General features: G+C 30.6%; 1 long non-coding RNA gene and 2 pseudogenes across 1 annotated transcript; 2 read left to right on the top strand and 1 right to left on the bottom strand.

Annotated features, from left to right (window-relative positions):
* Positions 1–204: 204 nt before the first annotated feature.
* On the bottom strand, positions 205–5,076 carry LOC148762942 (uncharacterized; annotated as a pseudogene).
* Positions 5,077–5,733: 657 nt separating this feature from the next.
* Positions 5,734–10,249, top strand: LOC148762941 (uncharacterized). Its single transcript, XR_016026147.1, has 3 exons — positions 5,734–5,824; positions 6,472–6,552; positions 10,069–10,249. It is a non-coding gene; the product is annotated as an uncharacterized LOC148762941 (long non-coding RNA).
* A 6,144-nt stretch (positions 10,250–16,393) lies between these two features.
* On the top strand, positions 16,394–17,095 carry LOC148762940 (cytosolic sulfotransferase 15 pseudogene; annotated as a pseudogene).
* Positions 17,096–21,002: the final 3,907 nt, after the last annotated feature.

The raw sequence follows: 21,002 nt of genomic DNA, 5'->3' as shown, positions 1-21,002 counted from the left end.
GATTCAGAGCAAAGTCCTGTCTTCTGAGGCAATGCAGCACATGTTTTATGGAGAAAGAAATCACACTGTAAGCAATAGTGAAACGAAGTTGAGATGGATAACATGCAACCATCACAACTTTTATAATCTTCAATGATCATGTTGCTTAATATTAAGTCATGAACATGGCTGAAATGTTTTATCTTTGTGGCTTCTCCAGCTTCATTAATTCCTCTCAACAACACAAGTGATAGAATCAATCGATATATTAGTCAACAATAAGGGCTTCTTATCTTTCTTATCTACTACAACTATATAATACCATCCTTTTCTGTCTATAACACAATTCACGTGAACAATATACTTGCAATCCAAACTACTCCCGTGCTCTATATTCACATTGTTTTTGAATGTTATATTCACATTGTTATGGCAAATTCTACAATCCAAGCTTTTAAACTCATGTTAATGAAGGAACTAGGTGTGGAAAATTGGATGGCGATGTGACAGTGCTTTGATGATGCGTGGCAAAGAAATGTATTTTTTATGGACTATAATACTGCATGTAGAGCATATGCAACATTCTCCTCAAGGCCACATGCATCACAAATGAAGGATTCTGGTCTCCAAAACAAGGTGAATGGGTGTCGATGACTTTTCCCTTTAATGGTAGGTGGTGGTGACACACATTCAATGTGAAGGCCAATCTTGCAAGATCAACAACAATAAATGAATTCTTTACTGGATTCTACGCATATCTTGCAAGAGAGATTTTCACTATTAAACTGTAGAATAAGAGGGTGTTTGCGATGACAGAGGTGATTGATTTCAGAAAGTAACTTAGCACATTTAATGTCAAGGGCAAACTTGCATGGTGGACAACAACAAACAAAACCCCCACATTCTATTTGTTGGCATAGATTGCAAGAGAAACGTTCATAATTGAATTGTAGAACAAGAGGATGTTATCGGTGAGAAAAGTGATTGTTTTCAGTAGATAATTCAGCACATCTCTTGTGTAGATTAAATCCACAATAATCAAGAGAAAAGTATTCAGATTCTGATAACGGTTTCCAACATCCGAAGCACTTAGCACTTTCAAGTTCTTCATTAGTGGAGATCCATGGATGGGCTATGAGTTCAAGGTCTCCAAAAAATTTTTCGGCAATGTTGCATGAAAATAAAGCACATTTGATGTGAAAATCTAATTCTCATCAGGAGCAGTGATAAACAAACATCTTAAAAGTTTTGCCGCAAAAGTCACGAAGAACATCTTCCACTATACGGTGGGGTTGGCATAAGAACAAAAGGGTGCTTGTGATGAAAAGGGTGATTAATCTCCAATGATGCCTCGGCACAATTCTTATGGAGGTAAAAGCCACACTCGCACAGGTAGAACTTGGACCCCACACCAGTACCTCCCCACAGCTTGAGCAGTTAGCTTCTTCACTCTGATTGCTGTGCTTTTCATTTAAGGCCAGGGGATGTGCATGCCCAAAATTTTCTTATCTCTCTGTCTCTATGTAGGTGTGTGTCTGAGATGGCAGAAAAACGACGGTTCTATTTTATATATGCAAAGATAAGGCTATATATGGTGTGTGTCTCAGATTTTTAATTAATTATGCACAACAATAGAAAGAATGCAAGTTTTATGCAGAGTTGTAGATTATTAGGAAATGAAAAATAACGTATTCAATCATCAGGTAACCCAAGTTTTACTCATATTAATTAAAATCTGATTTTAGCAATATTTACACATTAAATTCATACTAAGAAATAGCTACAAGATAAAACAAAAAGAGATAAACATATATAAAAGAACAAAGAAAAGAATTTCGCTTTATTCTCTTTATTTTTATTTTATCTTTTTTATAAAATTTTAAAGTTTATTCTTTTGTTTTGAATAGGGACAAAGCAACACAAATGATAGCAGAAAATTTTCATTAAAATAGAAAATGAGGGCATAGTTTTTTACTCTTCCAAGATATGCCATTTTTTACTTGATGGTGCCCTTTGGCCATCTCCTCTTTAAGAGGCAGATCGATTTACAAGTTTAGAATCAAAACTTAAATTATATATATATATAGATAGATAGATCTATTCTATGTAGGATTTCTCTTTGGTTAAAAAAAGCTACAACTATTCAACATTTTCACATCACTAAGAGTCTAGGGAGGAATGAAAATCTTTTGCCCCATTTTGGTGCCTCATGCCCAGATTTATGCCACATCATCGAGAATTGATTGAATTATCTTAATTAATTGGAAAATTAAAATTTATTAAACATTCATGAAAAAAAGTAAAAATAAATTGTATTTAACTGGCAGTTATGTTTTATTTAAAAGATCAAATTAATAAACTCTAATTTAAGGTAACTAATTATTCAGATATCACACTACTTGAATACTTTAATTCAACGATTAATATATATTATTTAATAAGGCCGTTGCGGCTACTCGGTTTTGACTTAAGAACAAGCTTATAGTTAATTTCAGGAAATCATTATTGCAAGAATCTATTTTTCATATATTGATTTCTTGAATTGCATATGTTGTTTTTTCTTTTCAACAAAATAATTGGTCACATTTTATAAAAATAAATTATTAAAAAGAATGCCATCTTATTAATAAATAAATGTAGAATAGAGAGAGAAGGTAGCTGAGGCAAGAGCATGTAGAGGGAGTGAAAAGAATGAGAGAGTCCTAATAGAGACCAACTTAATTACCACATATATAAGATAGCAAGACTACTATAATGCTTTTAGGATAATTTTCACACATAACAAAAAGAGTGATCACTAATTTTCTATAAATAATTCTTTTTCATTGTAATGTGTTTCATGAATTTTTTTCAATTTTATAAAAAAATAGTTTAGTTCTAGGGTGACTCAAATAACTAATGTCCAAATCTTGACAATATATAGCAGTAGATTGGCAACAATGTTTTAGTCTATAAGATCAAGCCAGTGAATTGCAATTGCTCCGGTATAATCCATTATTCATAAGAAAAAATTACACATACCAACTTCATTATTATTCTTATAATAATACAATATACAAACTCCATGATTACCATTGGATTATACATGAATTTTTTAATTTATAAAAGCAGTTAATTGTCTCTCACTATAGCAGCTGGTCGCTTACTAACAAATGCATTAACTTTTTGACGAAATTCATGAAAAAAGAATACATATAGTTGTACATAAATCCCTTAACAAGATAACAAATCACTTGGTCTTTTCTTTCTCTTTTTTGGAAAATACATATATCGTCCCACATTTTTTTAATTATTTACAATATTTATATAAGAAATAAATCATATTAAACATGATTCAGAAAAATTATTACCTTGTAAATACCAACTAAATAAGATTAAAGGACAGACTAATATATCTATAAATTTCTTTGTTAACTATTTTAATTTGAGAGTATATTCTTCTACATTTTTCTCCATTTCTATCCCTTCCTCTCAACTGCTGGTTTTGTTATGGATACAACAGAAATGATCTAATAGAGGGAGTGAAAAGAATGAGAGAGACCTAATAGAGACCAACTTACCACATATATAAAAATAGCAACATCACTATAGTACGCTTTTAGAATAACTTTCACAGATAACAAAATGCACAACAAAAACACACTAATCTCCGAACGGAAAACTACCAACATGGGAGATGATGCACATCTTCATGCTTTGCATTATTGAATTTTTACATTTTAATTTTATTTTTGTAACAAGTATTCTGTGGATTATTTTGTTTTATACAAATAAGATTAATGAATATTCCATTGCATTTTGAATACATTATTTAAGTAAATCATTAATTTTAAATTTAATTTAAATTAAATATAAATATATACTTGTAATAATTTAGAGAAAATTAAGCTCAATTCACACAAAATTAGGATTATTTTTCGACATATTAGGGCACATTTCCTACGTAATTGGACTTTTTTTTTCAACGAATTTGAGTGCTTTTTTTGACAGATTTTGAATCTTTTTTCAATAAATTTTTAACTTTTTTGACAAATTTTTTGATACTTTTTCAACAGATTTTCAGCATTAGTTAAATGATTATTTTATTCATTTTCAATGGATGTAGGGATGTTTTCCGTTAGATATTTTGTTTCGACAAAATACTATTTTTTTTGAAAGGCAGAATCAAAATTTGATTATTTAAGATATTTATAAAAGTACCGATCGAATGTTATTGCTGATTGAATTTTTTTGATGAAATTTTTTATAAATTATTTTATCAGAAATTTGTTAAAAATGCCCTTTTCCAATGAATTTTCAACTTTTCACTTAAATTGGTCACTTACGTAACAAATAATCTTATCAATTGAATCAATTTTTTCAATAATATCATAAAATTTTAACTTCAAGGTCTATGTTTAAACTTTTGAAAAAACATTATAAAATAATAATAAAAAACAAGTTCTATTATGTAACTCAATGTTCATTTAATTTCTATATATAACAAAAATAACTTTTGAGGGAAAGACAACTTGAGTTTGAGATGACTATCTCTTATAAGAAAGGTGACTTGTGATCATTATCATTATACAAGTACCTAGACTTTATTTCTTGTTTAAGTTTATAGTTACCTTGAAACTTAAATATTTGTCTCTTCATTAAATATATAGTTAATTTAAAACATACCATTAAATAAAGTACAAGTATTACTTTGATAATTTTTACATATTTTTAATTAGTGAGAAACCCAATGATTTAAAACCAAAGCAACATACATGATGTCGATTTCTTCTTCAGATAACTTTATAATTTGTTAATAGAATTGATAATCTATAAAATTTGATTCTAATAGTTAGAAATTAAGACTTTAATTTAAAAATTTTGAATTTGAATATGAAGGTTGAAATGGAAGAAATTTGATGAAATGGAAAATATTTATATAGTAAAATATCTTGTAATTTATTTTAAAAAAGTTAATTAATGCAAAACAGTACAATGCACTGAGTTAACGACATTGGGGTAGTTTCACTATCATTGGCCCTACTTGACTTTACCACACCATCATGATCAACCCGCTTGTTTCCCTTCTTTCTGCCTTTTGCCAGTCACTGTGTCCATTTTGAGGTGAAATTAAGAGTTTCACAGTTTAAGGATGACTCAAAATGGTAATTCGAAATTTGAGGATCAATTGGAGTCAAACCGAAATTTTCACTATCTAGGGGCAAAATGGTCATTTGCCACCTAGGGACAAAATGAAAATTTTGAGAAAAGATTTTTTTGGCCCCATTTAACTTATTGGAGTATGATTTGAGTATTGGAGTAAAATTTGAGGGTTTGACAATGAAAAAGTTTAATTTCGGTTATTTCTGGAGTGTAGGGGCAAAATCGTAATTTTTCTATTTGCGGACAAAATTTGAGATTTTGAGAGAATTTAGATCACATTTGACAATTTGGAGAATGGTATGAGTATAAGGGATGAAAAATATGTCTATGGGCAATTTTTCAGTTTTTGGGGCAAAAATGTAATTTTGGACTTTTACGGGGGGAAAAGTGTAATTTCAAAAAAATTACTCCACCAAGACTTTGGATAAGTCTGAGAATTTTATCTAAGCTATGGATATGTGGGACAAGTGTATGGTGAAAATTTAGAAATAAAATGGATGGCTAGAATTTAAGGAATTAATAAAACAAAAAAATGAATAAAATAATATTATATTATTTTAGCCTTTAAAAATGTCAAAATTCCAGAATTCTCATCTTCTTCAGCTGTCCAAACCAGGAGAGAAAAAGGGGGAAAAGAAATAAGAACCCTAGCTGAAAATTTTGGGAAAAATAAAGAGAAATCAAGAAATCAAGCATTAAAAAGGTAAATTTCATTGATTTTCCTTGTGCTTTTCACTACCTATACATTTTTTTTCTCATTTCCATGCAAAATTAGAAAGTGGGTATGGACACCCATGCTGGCCAAACCTCCATGGATGAGTTTTGAACTTGAGTTTTGGTTGATTTTAATTGAATTAAGTGATTTTAGTTAGGTTATATTGAAATATAGCAAAAATAAGCTAGAGAAATAATTTTCTCCCATTAAAACCCATTATGCTGAATTTTCTAGGGGAATATTGGCTGCTGATCTTGATGTTTATTTGAGGAATTATGATGAATAATGACGAAATATGAGCCTAGAAAAATAATGGAAATTTTCGGAGCAAAAATACGAATTTTTACCCACTAGGGGTATTTTCATAATTTGCTATCGGGACTGATAATTTGCACAACACTGAGGAACATTAAGTCAATTTGGGTGCAATTGAGGTATAGAAATTGAAAAAAATTAATTTGGAGTTTAAACGGACGCGTATATCGATTTATTGGATAAAAGACCGAAATAGGCTAACATCTCGTTTAGGTAAAATTTAGACATTTTGCACTTCATATTATGCATTAGTAGTATAAATTAGTTTATTTTGGTTTAGTACCAAAGTAGTAAACCTCTTAATTGTGCAATTTGTCAAGGTGGCGAATCCTCTGGCAATGGCAAAGAAATCACACCCGAGGAGTAATAGTTGGAGTACCCGAATTTAGTTTTCGAAAACTGTGAGTAAACTTATTATCGTCTTAATTATCTAGAGTGGTTTTATACAATTGTGTGATTTTATGGAAAATGGGTTTAAATGGTAAATTGCTATGTTTTAAGAGAAATTGTGATTTTATAAAATGATTTTATAAAATGATTTTATAAATTTTCTGAAAAATCGAATACTGGTTTTGAAAATAGAGTAATTGGAGACTGCCTGCTTGTGTTGTAAATTTATGGTTTTAAATTGAATGGGTTATGACAATAAATGAGCATGAATGGCTAAACTGATTTTGGTGTTAGAATTATTTGTACTGTGTATTTAGCCTTGAGAGGCTAGGTTGCGATAAATTGCCATGTCATGCAGAAAAAGATTTTATAAATTAGGTGGTAGATAAAAGATTAGCTACTGCAGTGGTGGGGGGTTCCGTGGGCCAACCTATTAGAGGGGCACGGTAAACTCCTTTATATTCTCACCTCGATCGTAGAGGCGCGTAGGGTATCTCCTGAGGTGGGCTTTTTGAGTGCACTTCACGTGGACCACCGCGTGAGAGTGAGACTCAGCCAACGTCAAGAAACGACTATGTTTCAAAATAAAAATATGATTTATGCGAAATATGAATTTTTAACAGCCTTGACAAGCTTGGTTGGATACCCCTGGTCCAGGTGTCACCGAGTACAAGATTTGGCATGAGCCAAGTTTTGAGTAATTCACGAGCCATATTGATTATTTGGTTGAAATGAATATTCGTGATGTGAAAAATTTGTTGAAGTTAATTATTTTTTAATTGTCTCCATTTACTCGCCTTTAGATAGTTTAGATGGTGTCTGTTTACTCACTGAGATTTTATAATCTCACCACCCTCGATTCCCCACATTTCAGGTTTGAGATAGCCGGTAGATAGTCGATTGTATCAAGGACTTCAGTTAGCCTTGCATTGACAAAATTATAGGTTCACAGACTCGCATCTTATTGGTTAGTTGGGGGCCCACGTGTCATTGTAAAAGTAATTTTATAATTTAGTTATTTGATTTAAAATATGTATGAACATATTTTGCTTTTACACTATGTTTTTGGCGGGTTTTGGTATTTTCAAGGAAAAATGACGAAAATGCCCTATGAGCCAAAAAATAATATTTTATTGATTTGATTTGGAAATGAATTATGATTTCCTGAAATGCAAGATTTAATAACTGTCGCTCACCGGGGATATGCGAAAGCTGATGCTAAGCCTTGCGGGGTTCCGATCGGCATTTGGGGTAATGAGTGCCTATCGGGACGTCGCAGCGGTTGTCACGGGCTCGATGGGAGTTTCGGGTTGTGACAGATTTAATCCTCAAACTAGATCAAATAAGACTTTTAAGGTGAGATTAAGAGCGTCACAGTCCAAAGATGACTCAAAATGGTAATTCGGAGCTTGAGGATCAATTTGGAGTCAAATCGGAATTTTCACTATCTAGGGGCAAAATGGTCATTTGCCACTTAGGGACAAAATGAAAATTTTAGAAAAGATTTTTTTGGCCCCAGTTGACTTAGTGGAGTATAATTTGACTTAATGGAGTATGATTTGAGGTTTAGAAGTGAAAAATTTTAATTTCAGTATAATTTGGAGTATAAGGGTAAAATGGTAATTTTGCCACCCCAGGGGCAAAATTGTAATTTTCCACCACCAGGATATTTTTTCCAGCACATGGTCTTCCTTTATTCTGATTTTTGACCTTTGACTAATCATGTGGTGGAGATAAAAGGTTTAAATTTTGAAAGTTTTAAAAATGGACCAATTAGAAAATGCCATATGTCAAGCTTAGGATATTTTATTATTTAACTTAAAAATCAGCACAAATCAGCACATTATTCCCCAAATATTCGGCCAAGCAAGGAAGAGAGGGAAAGAAAGGAAAAGCAAAACCTAGGTGAGGAATTTCAAGAGAAAAAGTGTGGAAAATCAAGGAAAACAAGTGAAAAAGGTAGGATTTTTCAACTTAAGCTTGAAATATATTTTCCTTAAGCATTTCTCTTCATTTTCCATGCTTAAATTGCATGTTTTTATGATGAATTGTTGGCTGATCAAAATGGGTTAGGAGAGAGAAAGTTGTTGGATTTATTTGATTTTAATTTATGTTAGTGTTTTTAGTTAGTTTAGCATATTTAGAAACAAAACAATAAGAAAAGAATTTATTTTCTCCCACAACCATTAATGGCCGAATTTACCATGTAGTGAGTGAGGATGATTTTGATTTTTATTCTAGGAGAATTGGTTAAGGAATGATGAATTATGAGCCTAGAAAAATAATGAGAATTTTCGGAGCAAAAATATGAATTTTTACCCACTAGGGGTATTTTCTTAATTTACTATCGGGACTGATAATTTGCACTATACTGAGGGACATTGAGTCAATTTGGGTGCAATTGTGGTATAAAAACTGAAAAAAATTAAATTGGAGTTTAAACGGACGCGTTAAGAATTTAATTGGGTGATAAGACGAATTAGGCCAATACCGGGTTTATATAGTTACTAGTGCATTTTTGCATTCCATATCATGCATTGGTAGTCTAAATTAGTTTAATTTTGATTTAGTACCAATTTAGTGAAATTCTCGATTTTGTACTGTGTCAAGGTGGTGAGTCCTCCGATAAAGGCAAAGAAATTGCATCCAAGGACCAATAGACAGAGTGCTTCGAAAGTCTGCATTCTAGACATTGTGAGTAAACTTACTGTCATTTTAATTATCTAGGGTGGTTTTTAGATGATTTCATGAATTCTATGAAAAAAGGAATTTAAAAAGGTAAATTTTCATATTTTATGAATAAATGAGTTTCAATGAAATTAATTTATAAATTGTTTTGGAATTAATAATGATTTTGAAAAATAGAGTACACGGAGACTGTTAATTGTGGCAATTTGATTGTTTAAATTGATTGACTTATGATAAATCGGGCATGATTGGCTAGTTGGCAATTGTATTGAAATGCGAATTGTTTGGTTGCCTTAAAAGACTGCGAATTACAAAATTGTCATATCATGTTATTAAGTTTTATTATATGGTGGATTATATATTGATTAATCACTGCAGTAGGGGGTTTTTGTGGACCAGCCTATTAGAGGGATACGGTAAACCCCATTATATTCTTACCTCGAACAAAGAGGCGCGTAGGGTATCTCCTGGGGTAAAGTTTAGGGTTCACTTCACGTTAAACCACCACGTGAAGGGGAGCTCAACCAACGCCAAGGAACGACTATGTTTTCAAAACAAAAACATGATTTATGTGAAATGTGAATTTTAATAGCCTTGGCGATCTCGGTAGGATGCCTCGGCCAAGGTGTCCCCGAGAATGGATTTATGGCACAAGCCTAGTTTTTATAAGATTCATAAGCCTCTTTACGTGTTTTGAACAAAATGTGTTCTAATGCTATAACCCAGTTTATGATGATTTACTTTATTGTCTCCATGTACTCAACTCTAGATGTTTATGATGATGTCTGTTTACTCATTGGGATTTATAATCTCACCACCCTCATTTCCACCCATTTCAGGTTTAGTATAGACTGTAGATAGCTGACCTCATCGAGGACTACCGAGGGATCTGCATTTTCTAAACTGGAGGTTCACAGTCCTATTTACTTTTGTTTATTCGGGAACCCTCTTGTTATTGTAAATTAAATTAAATATTTTGGCTTACTGTATTGCAGTATGTATAAATTTATTTAGTTTTTACGATACAAAAATTATTTATGTATAACTCTATAAATATTGTTTTATAAGAAAATAGAATATTTTACTTAATATTTCTTTTATTTTTTTATTATATTCAAATAACAATAATTTCGTTTTAAATGAAGATTTTAGACTTTTAAACTCATTTTGATTATGAATTATGTCTTTTGTACTTGTATATTTGTCACGACCCGGAACTCCCATCGGGCCCGTGACAACCGTCGCGACGTCCCGATAAGCACTCATTTTAGGGGCAATATCGTCTTTCAACGATTTTCTCAAACTTCCTAAATATGTAACCATTTTATTGAGCATGTAAATGACGTCGAAATTATTTTATAAAACAGGGTTTGACAATATTACATTTTAGCCAGTTTCAAAATTTTTGAGAAAAATAACCAAAATATCCCTGTGAGACGAAAACTAACATTTTATTTGTTTTAAGTTGGAAACGCCTTAAAATCTTTTAGAACACGATATTTGACAATGGTTGCTCACAAGGGAACAGAAAACTGATAGTAAAGCCTTGCAGGGTTTCGAGTTAACATTCTGGGCAAATGAGTGTCTACCGAGACACCGCGACAGTTGTCACGGGCTCGAGGGGTGTACCAGGTCGTGACACAATGAGTCAAATATTTGGATATAATTTTCAAAAATTTTTAATAAACTTAATATATTTTAGTGAAAAAAATAATAAGATTTATTATTTCACAATATTAGTTTGCTCCACTCAAAATTAAAAAGTCGAGATCCGCATGTCTGATAGTTATATATCCTATGACACTTGTGTAAGTAAATACTATATAGCACAATAAACCTGTCACGACCCGAAACTCCCCATCGAGCTCGTGACAACCGCCGCAAGGCCTCGACAGACATTCTTCACCCTGAATGCCGATCGAAACCCTGCAAGGCTTAGCATCAACTTCTGCATCTCTCCGGTGAGCAACAATTATTAAATCTCGCATTTAAAAAAATCATAAGTCATTTTCAAATAAGAACAATAACATATTATTTTTTTGCTCATAGGGGCATTTTCGTAATTTTTCGTCAAAAATCTCAAAACTAGCTAAAAATGTAGTAGGTAAGCAAAAAATATATATTTAATGATTTAAAAACAAAATAAGTATCTAAAACGTTCATTTGAAAGTAAATTGTTAACAACTAGTACTATTCAAAAATAATCAATAAAATATTCTATTTTCTCATAAAATAAATTTTTATAGAAATATTCGTAAATAATTTTTCGCACATGAAAGTAAAGTAAAAATTGTATGAATAGAAATACAGATAACCAAAATATAAGTTTTGATATGCAATGACACGTGGGCTCAAATTAACCAATAGGATGTAAGACTGTGAACTCTTACTTTCTATAATGCAGTTCCGAGCTTAGTTCTTGTCCTACTCGACTATCTACAAGCTGTCCTGAGCCTGAAAAATGTATAGGAAGAAGGGGTGAGATTTTATAATCCCAGTGAGTAAACAGATACTATCTAAAGTATCTAAAGCCGAGTAAATGGAGACAATTAAAATAAGTCATCATACTGTAATTTCATTATCTTTCAGTTCATTTCAACCAAATAAAATCAATCCATATAAATCGAGTAATCAACTTGGCTTATGAATTTCGTAAAACTTTGGCTCGTGCCAAAACTCATACTCGGTGATACTTTGCACAGGGCATCCAACCGAGTCCGCCAAGGCTGTTAAAATTTTGTATACACTTAAAATATATTTTTAGTTTGAGAAAAATACAGCCGTTCCTTGGCGTTGGCTGAGTTTCCCTTCACGTGGTGGTTTGGCGTGAAGTGAACCCTAAGCTTTACCCCAGGAGATACCCTACGCGCCTCTCCGTTCGAGGTAATAATATAATGGAGTTTACCGTGCCCTTCTAATAGGCTGGTCCACGGAACCTCCTCTGCAGTAAATAATTAATATATAATCCACCAATCAATAAAATTCATTCTAGCATGACATGGTAATTTATCGCAATCTAGCCTCTCAAGGCTGAATACACAGTATAAATAATTCTAACACCAAAATCAGTTTAGCCATTCATGCTCATTTATTATCATAAGCCATTCAATTCAAAACCATAAATTTGCAACACAAACTAGCAGTCTCCAATTACTCTATTTTCAAAACCAATATTCAATTTTTCAGAAAATTTATAAAATCATTTTATAAAATTACAATTTCTCTTAAAACATAGCAATTTACCATTTAAACCCATTTTTCATAAAATCACACAATTGTATAAAACTACTCTAGATAATTAAGATGATAATAAGTTTACTCACAGTATTAGGAGTAGAAATACTCCTATCTTTCGCCTTCGGGTGTAGTCTCTTACCCGAAATAATTGACTCACCACCTATCCATAATCCATGACACAAAATTCAATAAATTGTGTCAATTTATCATAAATTATTTCAGGTTCTTATCCATGCGTATGTACTAGATAGGATTTGAAATGTCTAGACAATCGCTTAATTGCGGTGTCCGACCTAACTCGCCTATACACGGTGTAAATTCCTAAAATCTCCAATTTGACTCCAATTCCATCCATTTCAATTTCAATTATCCAATTATATCCACAATACCTCAATGATTGTGAATTTAGTCCAATTTATCAGTCCGGACTATAAATTACGCTTTTACCCCTAGTGGGTAAAAATTTCAATTTATTACACCGAAAATTCCCATTTAATTTCCAACCTCATAATTCATCATTTTTTTCACCCAATTCTCTTAAAATAAAGTCAACCTCATCCTCACATACCATTGGCTAGATTCGGCCTAGAGAAATTCATGGAGAAGATAAATATTTTTCTTGTTGTTTTACTCATAAACATGCTAAACTAACACTAAACACTAACATAGCTCAAAATCAAATTTATCTAACAACTTTCTCTCTCTAAACCCATATGACCAGAATTGAAATCATCCTCAAATCACATGATTCAACCATGGAAAATGATGGGAAAGGTAAAGCACAAGACAAATTTAAGAAATGTTACATTTTTTCACTTGATTTTTGAATTTCCACCTATTTTTCCTTTAAATTTCTTGGCTAGGGTTTTATTTTCTCCTTTCTCTCTCTTGTTTCTTGCTTGGTCGAATGTTGAAGAAGAAGAATGGGTTATGGGCTGATTTTTTTTATGCCTTTTTTTATTAGTTTAATGAAATAATATTATTTTATTCATATTTTGAATATTTTATTAATTCATTTTTTTTTCTAGCCATCCACTTGTCCTACTTTTTCCACCATGCATTCCCTTTGACTTATCCAAGTCTTAAGTGAAATTTCCAGATTTTTTCAAAGTTTTGGTGGAGCAAATTTTTCAAAATTACACTTTGCCCCCAAACTTTTCAAAAATTACATTTTTACCCCAAAAATTGAAAATTTTCCATAATGCATAATTTTCACTCCTCATACTCATTTCACACTCCAAATAATTAAATTTGATCAAAATCCTTTCAAAAATTAAATTTTTGATTTCGGATGGTAAAATTACCATTTTACCCTTTTACTCCAAATTATACCGAAATTAAAATTTTTCACTTCTAAACTTCAAATCTTACTCCAATAAGTCAAATGGGGCCAAAAATCTTTTTTAAAAATTCTCATTTTATCCCCAAGTGGCAAATGACCATTTTGCCCCTAGATAGCGAAAATTTCGATTTGACTCCAAATTGATTCTCAAACTCCGAATCACCATATGAAACCATTTTGGGACTTTAAAATTCTTAATTTCATCGTAAATTCTCTATTTGATCTAGTTCGAGGCTTAAATCAATTTTATTATACCTCTAGGTACAATACCGACTTTTGTAAATTTTTTCGGGACTCTCTTCGCTTGCGAACATGCTATCCATCACATGTATGTCATGATAAATATTTTTATAGAGTCGGGCTTGTCATCTTCTCCCCCACTTGGATCAACCATATGATCCTTCTTCTTGATTGACTTCGACATCAAGCTAAATATTAATATTTTAATATTATTTCATTAATAAAATATTATTATATTCTAAAAATTTTATCTTGTCTTCTTGGTACCCAAAATACCTTATTATGCCTCACTTGACTTCCAAATCGCCTTTTATCTCACAAATTCTCCTCCGATAAAATTATTATTATTTTACTATTATTTTCTCACTTGCGAAATATTTTATCATAAACTACTCCTTTCGTCTTTTATCACTTCTAAACATTTTAATTGACCTCAATTTGTATTCGATCAACTTTATTTATCACCATATCAAAGTATGAGGTATTTCAAAACCAATGACATCCTAACTCATATTATTTATCCAATGTTTAAAACTATTTGAAATATTGGTAGTTCAACAATCTATTATTTGATTACTCAAAAAAGGTCATTATCAATGAATTTGGTTTCTAATACCTTTATACTATCAGTAATCAAAATATTCTATTTTTATACAATATAGAAAGCATTACCTTCTCTCTTTTTTGTTTTTTTCTAAAACACATGGAAAGACTTTTTTTTTCTCTATTTTATTTTATAAATAAATTTACCAAATAAAATTACATGGAAATAATATACACACTTTTAATTTAAAAAGCACTTAAAATTTTATTTCTTGCTGGGAAAACCATCTCCTCTTGAATTACCTCATATATATCATTAAAAAAAGAATAAACTCTACATAAAACTCCATATACACCCCTTGAAGTATAGCATTTTCTCATGTAGCACCATGAGGTTATTTTTTTCTCATATAAAATCTTGTGTTTCAGTTTTATTCCCAAAGGGGTGACCATGTTAAAGTTTCAATTAGTTTTTTATAAACAGACAAGAATAACCCTTTTTTAATCTTTTTGTATTTTATTTATTTAATTAAAAAATATTTCAACAAAGATTTTTCATTTTTTTCATTTTTTTTTCTTCCAGAATAGACAAACTTACCTTCTATAGTCATGGGTAGCACCAAAGTCTTTACACATATCATAAATGCTGAATGTTATGCTACTACAAAAGAACAACAATCATGTTTCAAACTACAATTATAATTTTGGTGCTTGGTATACGTGACTTTTGTTTCTTAGTTGGTCTAAGAATGACATCGTATAAAGAGAAGAAATGGTTTTTTTAGGAGGATTCTCTTTTACTAACACTTATATAAATTTAGAGGTTCTTACACAATTATACATTACTGTTTTTTTCAAAAAAAAAAAAAAAACAAAAACAAATTATTTGGGTAGGATCAATTAAGGCCTTTTAAAATAGAGTAAGTGCATCTGGATCCTCTTCTACAAAATTTGAATACAAACCCTAATAACTCGATACTAATAATAATTCAAACAAAAATAAAATCAATACAATTTTAAAATAAATCAATCAATGAAAATTCTCTTAACAAAAGTAACAATAGAAGTAATCATTTTATTTATTCAAATTCAATTTTCACAGATATTATATTTTATAAAAATGAATTAAATGAAAAGAAAAAATGAGAGAGGAAAATTAGTAAGCAAAACAAGGATTGAATCTTTTGAACCTGTTTGGGATTCAAAGAAGAAAACACTATCTTTCCTGTTTAGACAGTGAGAAAGTGAGAGAAAAGTAGAAAAGAAATCCAAAGGTTAAAATATTTTTTTAATTAAAAAAAAAGAATACAAAAAGGTTAAAACAAAGGTTATTATTGTCTATTTACCAAAAAACTAATTAAAACTTTAACACTGTTACCACTTCGAAAGTAAAATTAAAACATAAAATTTTATATAGAAAAATAATAACCTCAAGCTATTATATGAGAAAAGACTATACCACCAGGGGTGTATATGGACTTTACCCTTTGGCATATCAATTAATTAGACATAAAAATAAAGAGACTTTATGTTTTAAAATACTTATGTAATATTAATTCAAATTTTTTAACCATTAACTAACAGTGTTAACAACCAAGAGTCAAAAATATCATTTTAAAACAAAAAGAACCGATCAAAGTATCATTTTGAAGTATTTTTAGAGATTTTTTTTATTTTACCTCTCATCATTAATGCACTAGTATAAATTCTTTTTGGAACTAACTAATTTCAGCTATAGATTTCCACATTCTTCCTTCATTTTGTCATATTTACTTCGATGCCAAATTTTTGCTTTTTTTTTAATGGAGGCAAAAGAAATCTCCAAAGACAATCTTCCAAAAACCCAAGGATCAGAGGAATCGGGGGATGATGAAGAGGTTCAAGAATTGGTCCAAACCCTCCCTAAAGAGAGAAATCCTCAGCCAAGACTTTTCGCAGCCCATACGCCTTATGCTTCTTTGCCACCCTCCGTTAAAGAATGCTCAACCTCTAAAATTGTGTATATCTGTAGAAATCCAATGGATATGTTTATTTCTCATTGGCATTTCACTGACCAGATACAATCTGAAAATGTGGATCCATTATCACTAGATGAAGCTTTTGAGATGTTCTGCCAAGGAATTTATGCTTTTGGACCGTTTCCAGATCATGTGTTAGGGTATTGCATGGCAAAACAAGAAAATCCTAATAAGATAATATTTTTGAAATATAAAGATCTGAAGGAAGATATCGTTTTCCATATAACAACGTTAGCTAACTTCTTGGGTTTTCCTTTCTCAAAGGAAGAAGAGAAACAAGGAGTAGTAGAAGAAATAGCTAAGTTGTGTAGTTTGGAGAACTTGAAAGGGATGGAGGTTAACAATAGTGGCAAGCAACCTTTTGGAACTCCAAACACTACCTTCTTTAGGAAAGGAGAGGTAGGAGATTGGAGCAATTATCTCACACCTTCCATGGTGGAGCGTTTCGAGAAATTTGTTCAAGAAAAGTTTGATAAATCTGGTTAACATTCAAATTTTCTTGCAAAACGAACGACAATGCTTGTGCCTGATTCTATGTCATTTGCTTATTTTAGGCTAAGGATAAATTTTCATTTTGCCTTATATGGCTTTGTTTAGTGTGTTTGTATGAGCACGCAATGACATAACACATATAGTCATGTAATTGCACTCGAATTTCTGTTTAATGGTAGGTTTATATATCCATTAGTCAAAGAGTCTATAGAAGGAAGTCATGTAATTTTCTTGCTTACCATAACAAAATTTTTAAAAATATAAGTTATTTATTTGAGAAAGTTCAAAAAAATGAAATAACCCAAAATCTGAATTTTTTTTGAAGTAAAAGATGATTTCATTACCTCATCAAATTGAATCAAATCTGAGATATATAGAAAGAGACAATTATTAATACTCACGAAGCCTTCCCTACACACGGTTAAAGAGCCTCATTAAAAATCTTTCCATAGAAAAACCATGAGGGATAAAAATAAAAAAGAGTACCCTTTGAACCATATAATCAGGATTACAATAACCATCCTCAACTTAACCACTTTCAATACAATGGCGGAGTTAGAATTTCGCGTTTGAGGGGGTGAAAAATTGAAAATAATGTCTATAAAACATTCATACTATACATTTAATGTTTAATAAAAATATAAAGCAACTTAGATAAAAAAATTTATTTGAAAATTATATAAATAAAATTTGAAAATTATTGAAAGAAATTAATCTGAATAGTTTATTTAAAGGAATTAACTAGTATAATCATAAATAATTTACTAATGATAATAATCTCAATTTCTAAATAAACTTAACAATAAACAAAAATTAACAAATATAATAACAAAAATCTAAATGGGATGTAATCTCCTAAAAAAATGTTAAGGCTATCAATAAACAATTCAATGGGGAACCAATTCCCTAAAATTGATCACAAAATTTAAATACAATATCAATAAATAATTCAATGAGAAAGCAATCCCAAGTAAAAAACTTAATTGTTCACAAGAATCTAAATAAAAAAAACACAAAGAATTTGTAGGAAAGCAATAAAGTAATTCCTAAATAAATAAGTAATAACTAACTTTAGATACTTATAGCATGCTTGGTTCATTGGAAAGAATAGAATGAGAATAGAATAGCCATTTCAAGAGAATAGAATAGAGAAAGAATAGCTATTATGTAGATTGGTTCATGGGAATGGAATAAGGTAGAAATTGCTATTATTACTTATTCCATTATTTGGTTGGCAAGAATAATTTTAAAAATGGTTAAGGAATAATGGGTAAATGATACAAATATCCTTTATTAAAATTTAAAATTTTTTTTATTAAAAATCAAAAAACTATGATGAGAAATAATACTAAATAATATTCTTTATTAGATTTATTATATTCAAATAATAATATTAAGTAATATCCTTTATAATACTTATTATAGTGAAATAATATTAATATATTAAATAATATTTAAATATTTTCATTTCCCTTTTTTGAAAAATGAAGTAAAAAATTTTGTGTTTTTTGTGCTTTAGAGAGAGAAGGAGTGAGGAAGAGAGAGAAAAAATAGGTTTAGTATTTTTTTATAAGGTAATTTTTTAAATTGTAAAAGGGTATATTTATCTAATCAACTTTTTTTTTTTATTTCCAACAATTTGGAATAGCTATTACCAAGGGGGGCCTTGGTAATGGCTATTCAAGCTTCTCTTGGAATGTTTATTCTGAAGAATAGCCATTCCATTGAACCAAATGCAACTTTATCTCAAAAATGAGAATAGGAAAAGAATGGCTATTCCATTCCTCCCAACCAAGCATGCCCTTAGTCAAATTTATGTTTTGTTACTTTCAACAAAAAATGGCTAAGATGGTAAATTCTAAATCGAAATCACAAATAGAAATTATTAAATAAAAAAATTTAAAGTTAAAAATATTAAAAATAAAATAAATAAATAAACCCAACATGAATATCTTCATGTTGCGTGCATGCTTTCCATAAGGTCCATAAGGGACTCACAATTTCTTCTATCTCTTTTTTCTCCATGATGTGAAATAAATGAAGTATCCAATCTTACTTAGAAGAGAACATCACCTCCATTTGCCTAAAACCCTATTTCGAGATTAACCATATTGCCCTAGCTAGCGAGCAGCTGCAGAGACAATGGAATGCCGTTTCAATCTCAACATCACAAGAGGGGCAATTAAGCTCAATAATAATGCACCTTTGAATTAATGCTTGAATGTTAATCCTTCTAAAAAGAGATAAAAGCTACTAATTAAGCCAAAGGTGTATAGATTCAAGAGTACTGTCTTTTTCTCCAGATATGCGCTTGAATATATAACAAAGGATATTTTCAAATAATTGATAATTTTTTATGATTAATAGAATGCTACTAAGAAGGTAAAAGCCACACTCGCGCAGCTAAAACTTGGACCCCACACCAGTACCTCCCCACAGCTTGAGCAGTTGGCTTCTTCACTCTGATTGCTGTGCTTTTCATTTAAAGCCAGGGGATGTGCATGCCCAAAATTTTCATTTCTCTCTGTCTCTATGTAGGTGTGTGTCTGAGATAGCAGAAAAACGACGGTTCTATTTTATATATGCAAAGATAAGGCTATATATGGTGTGTGTCTCAGATTTTTAATTAATTATGCACAACAATCGAAAGCACGAAAGTTTTATACAGAGTTTTAGATTTTTAGGAAATGAAAAATAACGTATTCAATCTTCAGGTAACCCAAGTTTTACTCATATTAATTAAAATCTGATTTTAGCAATTTTTACACATTAAATTTATACTAAGAAATAGCTACAAGATAAAACAAAAAGAGATAAACATATATAAAAGAACAAAGAAAAGAATTTCGCTTTATTCTCTTTATTTCTTACGAAATTGCAAAAAAATATTAGTAGATTCATTAGTATTATTAGCTACATAAAACTCTAAATAAGTAGTGTGTGGAGTAAAAATTTTTGGTCAATGACCCTAAGGTAGGTCCCCCCGTGGTGTTAGGTCTAGTCTGTTGTGTGCATTAATTGGTACCTTTTCTTATCAGCCAGCTCATTGATAATGTGAGACTTAAATTTTTAATTTTTTTAATAAAAATAAAAAATAAAAACAGAAGGTCTAAAACTAAAATATCAACTAAAGGGAAATTTTAATACATGGGCCATGAGATGTTAGGTTTAGTCTATTGTCTGCATTAATTGGTGTTTTATATATAATTCATGTAAAGGAATCTTACTGTACGGCCCCCCAAGCCATTATGAATGGGGCATAAAATTATTGTACATCATCTGTTTTAGCCAAATCGATGTTGTGGAAAAGTAGAGCACTAGAAGCCACACAAATATATCTAAACAGCACTTTGAACAAACCTTATCCGGATCTCGAAAATAGCGGCCCTTATCAACCAAGAATGTTCTCAACGCATTTACCTTATGCTTCTTTGCCAACTTCCATTAAAGATTCCAACTCTAACAATAATAATAATAATTTTAATGCTATAAATAAGTATATAAAAAGGCATCATCTAAAATCAAAACTTGATATTTAAAGATCTTGCAACATACATGAAGTATTTATTTTATACTTTTATATTTCGTTTTTAACTTTTTTAATAAAAAAAAACAGAAAGTCAAAAACTAAACTATCAGCTACAGTGACTATTACTTTGTAGACCAAGAAAAAGGGTGCATGTGGACCTAGCTTGGGGATAAGCCTAGATATTTAAGATATGGATAAGGTGTTAGGTCTCTAGTCCATTGTCTGCATTAATTGGTGTTTTTCTTATCAGCTAGCTCATTGAAAATATGAGACTTAAATTTTTAACCTTTTTTAATAAAAATAAAAAATGAAAATAGAAGGTTAAATACTAAAATATCAATTAAAGGGAAATTTTAATACGTAAGTGTCACG

This window comes from Theobroma cacao, chromosome 5 (genome assembly GCF_053813885.1).
Source record: "Theobroma cacao isolate CCN51 chromosome 5, ASM5381388v1, whole genome shotgun sequence".
Taxonomy (NCBI): Eukaryota; Viridiplantae; Streptophyta; class Magnoliopsida; order Malvales; family Malvaceae; genus Theobroma; species Theobroma cacao.
This window is presented reverse-complemented; position numbering and strand designations above follow the sequence as displayed.